The sequence below is a fragment of the Microtus pennsylvanicus genome, chromosome 11 (assembly GCF_037038515.1).
Source record: "Microtus pennsylvanicus isolate mMicPen1 chromosome 11, mMicPen1.hap1, whole genome shotgun sequence".
NCBI classification, from domain to species: Eukaryota; Metazoa; Chordata; class Mammalia; order Rodentia; family Cricetidae; genus Microtus; species Microtus pennsylvanicus.
In genome coordinates, this window is record NC_134589.1 from 48,772,164 (window position 1) to 48,778,163 (window position 6,000).

Below are 6,000 nucleotides of genomic sequence, written 5' to 3' on the forward strand. Positions count from 1 at the left end.
AAACACCCTCACAAAGCCCAAGGCTCATTTGCTAGGTGACTCTAAATCCAGTCACAAAGGCAAGGTCCCCTTCAAACTGGGGGCCAGCAGAAGCCCTTCCTCCCTTACGTCACGTTTCACAGGTATGTGTCACACCGAGGAAAAAATCCAGCTCTCTGTGGTCCCGTTAGGAGCTGCTTACAAAAACCTGTCACAGTGGACAAACCTGTCACAGATCCACATGGTGATTAAATCAGGAAAGACATCCCCAGCAGGCCTCGGTTGCTGCCTCAACATCAGCCTTAAGGTTTGAGAGCCTAGAGAGGCTGTTAACCTGCCGTAAGTTGTATGATTTGGTTCAGTAACCACAAAACCTGTAGTTAACAGAAGTCAGTGCTAACTGGCTGCCAAAGGGGCCTGGAACAGAACAGCCCAGCCCAACCTGGGAGTCACGACTCCCTGGTAACTTCACTATCATCAAGGTCACAACGTGACTGTGATCCTGGGCTGTCAGGAGGTGTTCCAAAGAGACACTGTGACCCTCCCTTCAGCCATAACACTGTCATCAAAATTAGAGTGCTTGAAGCTGACCCTCAAGGAAAGTTGTGAAAGGCTTCAACATACACCTATTTATTATAGGAAGGGACCTAGGGACAAAGATGCTGAGGGGAGTTTCCATCTCAGGACACACCCCGAAGGCTTGCTCTTTAAAAATGGAAGAATTGTTAAGACCCCATTTTTCTTGGCTCAGACTTAATAAAAATACTCTCTGTAATGGAGAATGGAGGCAGCTTGGAACCCAGGTGCCCTCCTTCCCATGAAAGCACAGTACTGTACTTAAATTTACATGGGTTCTAGACTTTGTCTCCTGGCTTTCTGTAAGTTATAAGGCAGCCTCAGACATGGAACAGGATTAGACTTCTCAGTTCTTATTGACCAAACTGTGAAAAAAAATCCAGATTCTTCTACTAATTTCTGTCAATTTTTTTTAAAAGTCAGGGTCTCTTGTAGCCCAGACAGACCTCAAACATGCTCTAGGCCTTGAACTCCTGATTCTCCTACCCCTACCTCTGAGTGTAGAGATTAACAAGCGTGCATCCTCACACCCTGCTCCTAACAAGGGAACTGGGTGTACCAGTTGCTGTCTCATTGTTGCAACAAAATATCTGACAAAAGGAACTTAAGGGAGGACGGGATTGATGGCTGACAGTCCCAGGGATACAGCCGGTCATGGCCAGGCAGGACCGAGGCAGGGGCAGGAGGTGGCTCTTCAGATGTCCACACCATACTCATGAGATCTGAGAATGATGAATGCTTGCACTTAACTGACTTTCATTCTTAAAAATTCAGTCCAAGCCGGGCGGTGGTGGCGCACGCCTTTAATCCCAGCACTCAGGAGGCAGAGGCAGGCGGATCTCTGTGAGTTAGAGACCAGCCTGGTCTACAAGAGCTAGTTCCAGGACAGGCTCCAAAACCACAGAGAAACCCTGTCTCGAAAAACCACAAAAAAAAAATTCAGTCCAGTCCTCCCAACCCCCATGAGACGGTACTGCTTACACTTCATATAAGACTTCCCATCTCTCAAATCTAGACACGCCCAGATATTTGTTTCCATTCTAAGTCCCACCAGGTGAATTAGGCAGACAGTTTATGGACCTGAGTGTATCTGGTAACAAGAAGGCTCCAGTTGGTGAGATTTAAACCTGCTAGAAGCTCTTGACTATGGAGGGGATCTCTCTGAGATGCTTCTGTTCACACCAAAGAGGTTCCTCTGGGAGCAGCCTCTCACTTCCACTTTGTCCTGTGTCTCTTGACCTACACTGTCCGATACTGTTAAACATGCTCTGATGTCACAGATTGACACCTTTCTCAAGATGCTTTCTTGTCCTTGAGTGCTGACGACTGCGATTGTCACTCCATTTGAAACCCAGGGGACAGTGGTGTGTTGTAAAGGGGTGAGCCAGGATAAGCATGAAGGCATCTTAGGGATCCCTGCCATGCTTCTGGACAAATTTCTTTGGGTGGGAGAAGAGGTGGCTTCAAGGGTCAGGCATGGAGGCCTCAAGATAAAGCAAACATCCAGTCTGAATGTTGGAGTTCCAGTGGGTAAGCTCTGGAGAGCTCTCTTGAGCGGAAGAACATCAGGAGAGCTCACATAGAACAGGCCAAGGGCAGTGCCTGGGAAGAGACAAAGGAGTGGCCGACAGGGCTGGTGCCGTAGGGATATGAGAACAAGATCTGGGAGCTGCTCATCACCAGCTCTTCTCTCCACACCCTATCCCCCACCCCTTACCCTCCTGTCCCCCTACCACCACTCACAGCTCAGTTCAGATGTTCAGTCTACTGTCATGGTGGGACATGATGGTATGCAGGCAGACATGGTGCTGGAGAAGCTGAGAGTTTTACGTCTTGCAGGCCACAGGACGTGGTCTGTCTCACTGTGCACAGCTTGAGCAAAGGAACCTCAAAGTCCAACCCCACATTGACACACTTCCTCCAACAAGGCTATACCTCCTCCAAGGAACCTGTTCTACTGTGTGTCACCCACCCTCATCCTCAGGTCTGTAAACTGAAGTTTAGTGGTGGAGGGGCCCACACCTGTGTTAGAGGTTTCATAAAACCCAATGATGGCTTAGCTACTTGTGAGCGTAGAAAGAATGTTGCCTATCCAGGGTCAAATTACCTGTGCTATTTATTATTAGTCCCCTTAATAGCCACTCATTACCCACCCTTATGTCTGGCCTCACTTCCTTTTGGCTTGTAGGTAAAACCTTTAAAATATATTCTTAACAGCCACTAGCTTCCACCAGTTCTAAAGCTAAGGGTGTCATCAGGTAGCACGCAAGATCTACAGCGTAGCTTCCCCCACTTTGCTGTAACCCACCTGCCTGTGGTCACCGACACTTGGTGTTTTGGGTTAATGCCTTGATTAAATGACCCACTTTGTTCTGAAATGACTAAGCTCTCACAAGATTGTTTCCACACTAGAACACATTGTTCCAGGCAGCACGAATCTGTGCTCCTGGGTTATGGTTACTGGTCACTTATGTTTGGCTCAGAGGGCTGTGTTTTGCACTGACAACTTCTTAGAGTTTTCCCAGGAGACAGAAAGAGTTGCACTAACACAACGGCTTCACCCTGCCATCTGGAGCCACGATGAGCAGACCCCAAGGATTCTTGTGGAGGCCCCTCTGAGAAGGGAAATAGGATTGGACAGACAGCCCAGCCTGGGCCCCAGTCTCCAGGCAGACTCCATGACTAAGGTACCAAATGAGAGAGAGAGACAGTGCGTGGGGATATTGGCCCGGGTTGGGATTTTAGGCAGGGACTACACCAGTGGCTCCATTCTTCATTGTATTGATAGAAAAGGAGACCCAGAGAGGTCAAGTTTCTCAAGGTCATGGACCTAAGTCCATGAATGTCAGAGTTGGGATTGGAACTGGGTTGATCTGATTCAGGTGACCCTGCTTGACAATTGATTTGTATGGTGTGTGTGTGTGTGTGTGTGTGTGTGTGTGTGTGTGTGTGTGTGTGAAAGAGAGAGAGAGAGAGAGAGAGAGAGAGAGAGAGAGAGAGAGAGAAGAGAGAGAGAGATCTTCCTGGTAGGAGAGAGGATATTATAAAGAGACACTTGTGGTCCTTCCTTTGGCCACCAGACTCTTGTTAACAATGGACCACAAAGAATTAAAATTCACCCAGGCTGGGCGGTGGTGGAGCATGCCTTTAATTCCAGCACTTGGGAGGCAGAGGCAGGCAGATCTCTGTAAGTTCGAGGCCAGCCTGGTCTACAAGAGCTAGTTTCAGGACAGGCTCCAAAGCTACAGAGAAACCCTGTTTTTAAAAACCAAACCAAACCAAACCAAATCAAAACACACCAAAACAAACAAACAACAACAAAAACAATAAAATAAATAAAATTCACCCAGGACAACCCATGCCAGGGGAAGAGAAAGGCTGGTGCCAGAAGGAGTAACTTGCCTTCCAGGAAGAGATGCCACATAGCTCTGAAAACTTGTTGGAACTCCTTGCAGGAAAGACGGGACCTGAGACAAAAATGGTTGTAGTTTGAAAGAAAATGGCCTCCAAAGAAAGTAGGTGGCATAAGGGGGTATGGCCTTGTCAGAGTAGGTGTGGCCTTGTTGGAGAAAATGTGTCATTGTGGGGTTGGATTTTGAGATCTCCTTTGCTCAAGCTACTCCCACTGAGACAGACCATTTCCTGTTGCCTATAAAATGTAGAACTCTCAACTTTTCCAGCACCATGTCTGCCTGCACACTGCCATGTCCCACCATGATGATAGTGGATTGACTGTCTGAACTGTAACTGAGCCACCTCAATTAAATGTTTTCCTTACAAGAGTTGCCACAGTTATGGTGTCTCTTCACAGTGATAGAAACCCTGTCTAAGACAAGACAATGACTGTACTTTGATTCTATCTATCTATCTATCTATCTATCTATCTATCTATCTATCTATCTATCTATCTTGCTTTTATTTTGGCCTAAGCCTCATGTCGATATCACCCAGACAAGGCCACTGGGCCCTTCATTTATTATTCTCCCCAGTATGGGCCACTTGAACCAACTTTCCTGCTCTTCACTCAGCTCTTTAGCTGGAGTGCTGGGACCATGGCTGAGCATAGCTCTGTGAAACTGCCAGAGCCCAGGATTTCACCCTATTTTTTTTTTAAATATTTATTTATTTATTATGTACACAATGTTCTGTCTGTATGTACGCCTGCAGGCCAGAAGAGGGCACCAGACCTCATTACAGATGGTTGTAAGCCACCATGTGGTTGCTGGGAATTGAACTCAGGACCTTTGGAAGAGCAGGCCATACTCTTAACCGCTGAGCCATCTCTCCAGCCCCCACCCTAATTTTTGTTTTTAACCAGGAAAATTAAGTCAAGAGTTCAGAGAGACCAAGGCTGGCATCTCGATCTCAGTTGGGCAAGTCCCTCTGACCTTTGCTGCCCACTCCTGTCTTTCTCCAGACGTCTGTGACCGTTAAGAACAATAAAACCCCAAGGAACTCTGATTAACTGTGATCTGCCAAAATACCTCCAGAAAGGCTGGCGATGGGAGAGATGTCAAAGAGGCAGACATAAGGGGAACCGGCCTCCATGAGGACAGGAATCTGTGACAGGGATAGGAAGGGCAATTAGAAGTGATCTTGAAGCTTTGTTGTAGTTTGTTTCTGGTTGGCTGTCACCTACAATGTCATCTTTCCTCAGTGCTTCTCGTGCTCCTGCCCTCCCTTCCTGTCAAAACCCCAATTGGACTTCAAGAGTGAGCCCTCTGCTGCCCCTGATACAGGACCCATTTCTTTTTCTTCTCTTTTCAACTTTTATTCTTTGCTCATGCATTATGTCCCAACTGAGTGCTCCCTCCCTCTACTCCTTCCACTTCTTCTCCCCAGCTTCCCCTCTCCCCCAGATTAATTCCTCCTCTCTCTCAACAAAAAGAGCAGGCCTTCCAGGGAAGCCACTGAACACGGCCTGATGGGGACTCACTTCTTTTATCCTTCTACTTTTTGGCTGGCTCACATCAGTTTGTCCCCAACAAACCACAGGTGCAGGGGACTTGAGAACAAACTTGGTCGAGTTTGGGATTTGAGTGTCCCCCCTAACGCCTGTAAGTTGAAAGCTTGGTCCCTCGCTCCGGGCACTACGGGAAATAATATTTGGGTGTTATGTAGGACTTAGGGCCTCGTGGGAGGACATTAGGTCATTAAAGGGGGGATTGGAATCGTGGCCCCTGCTTGTCTCCCTCAGGACCTCCTGGTATCATGAAAAGAATAGTCCTTCTGGGCCATGTGCTACCACGCAAAGGTACCGAATGACTATTTCAGGGGTCTGAAAACCTGTGCCAAATGAACCTTTGCTGCTAAAATGTTGTTAACCGCGGGCATTTTAGCACAGTGATGGATAACTGACTAACACCAAGCCCATTCTGATCTATCGCCTGCATTCCCCAAGGGACCCATGTGCCTTGGGCCTGGAAGGCAGTGACTTAGCTGTGG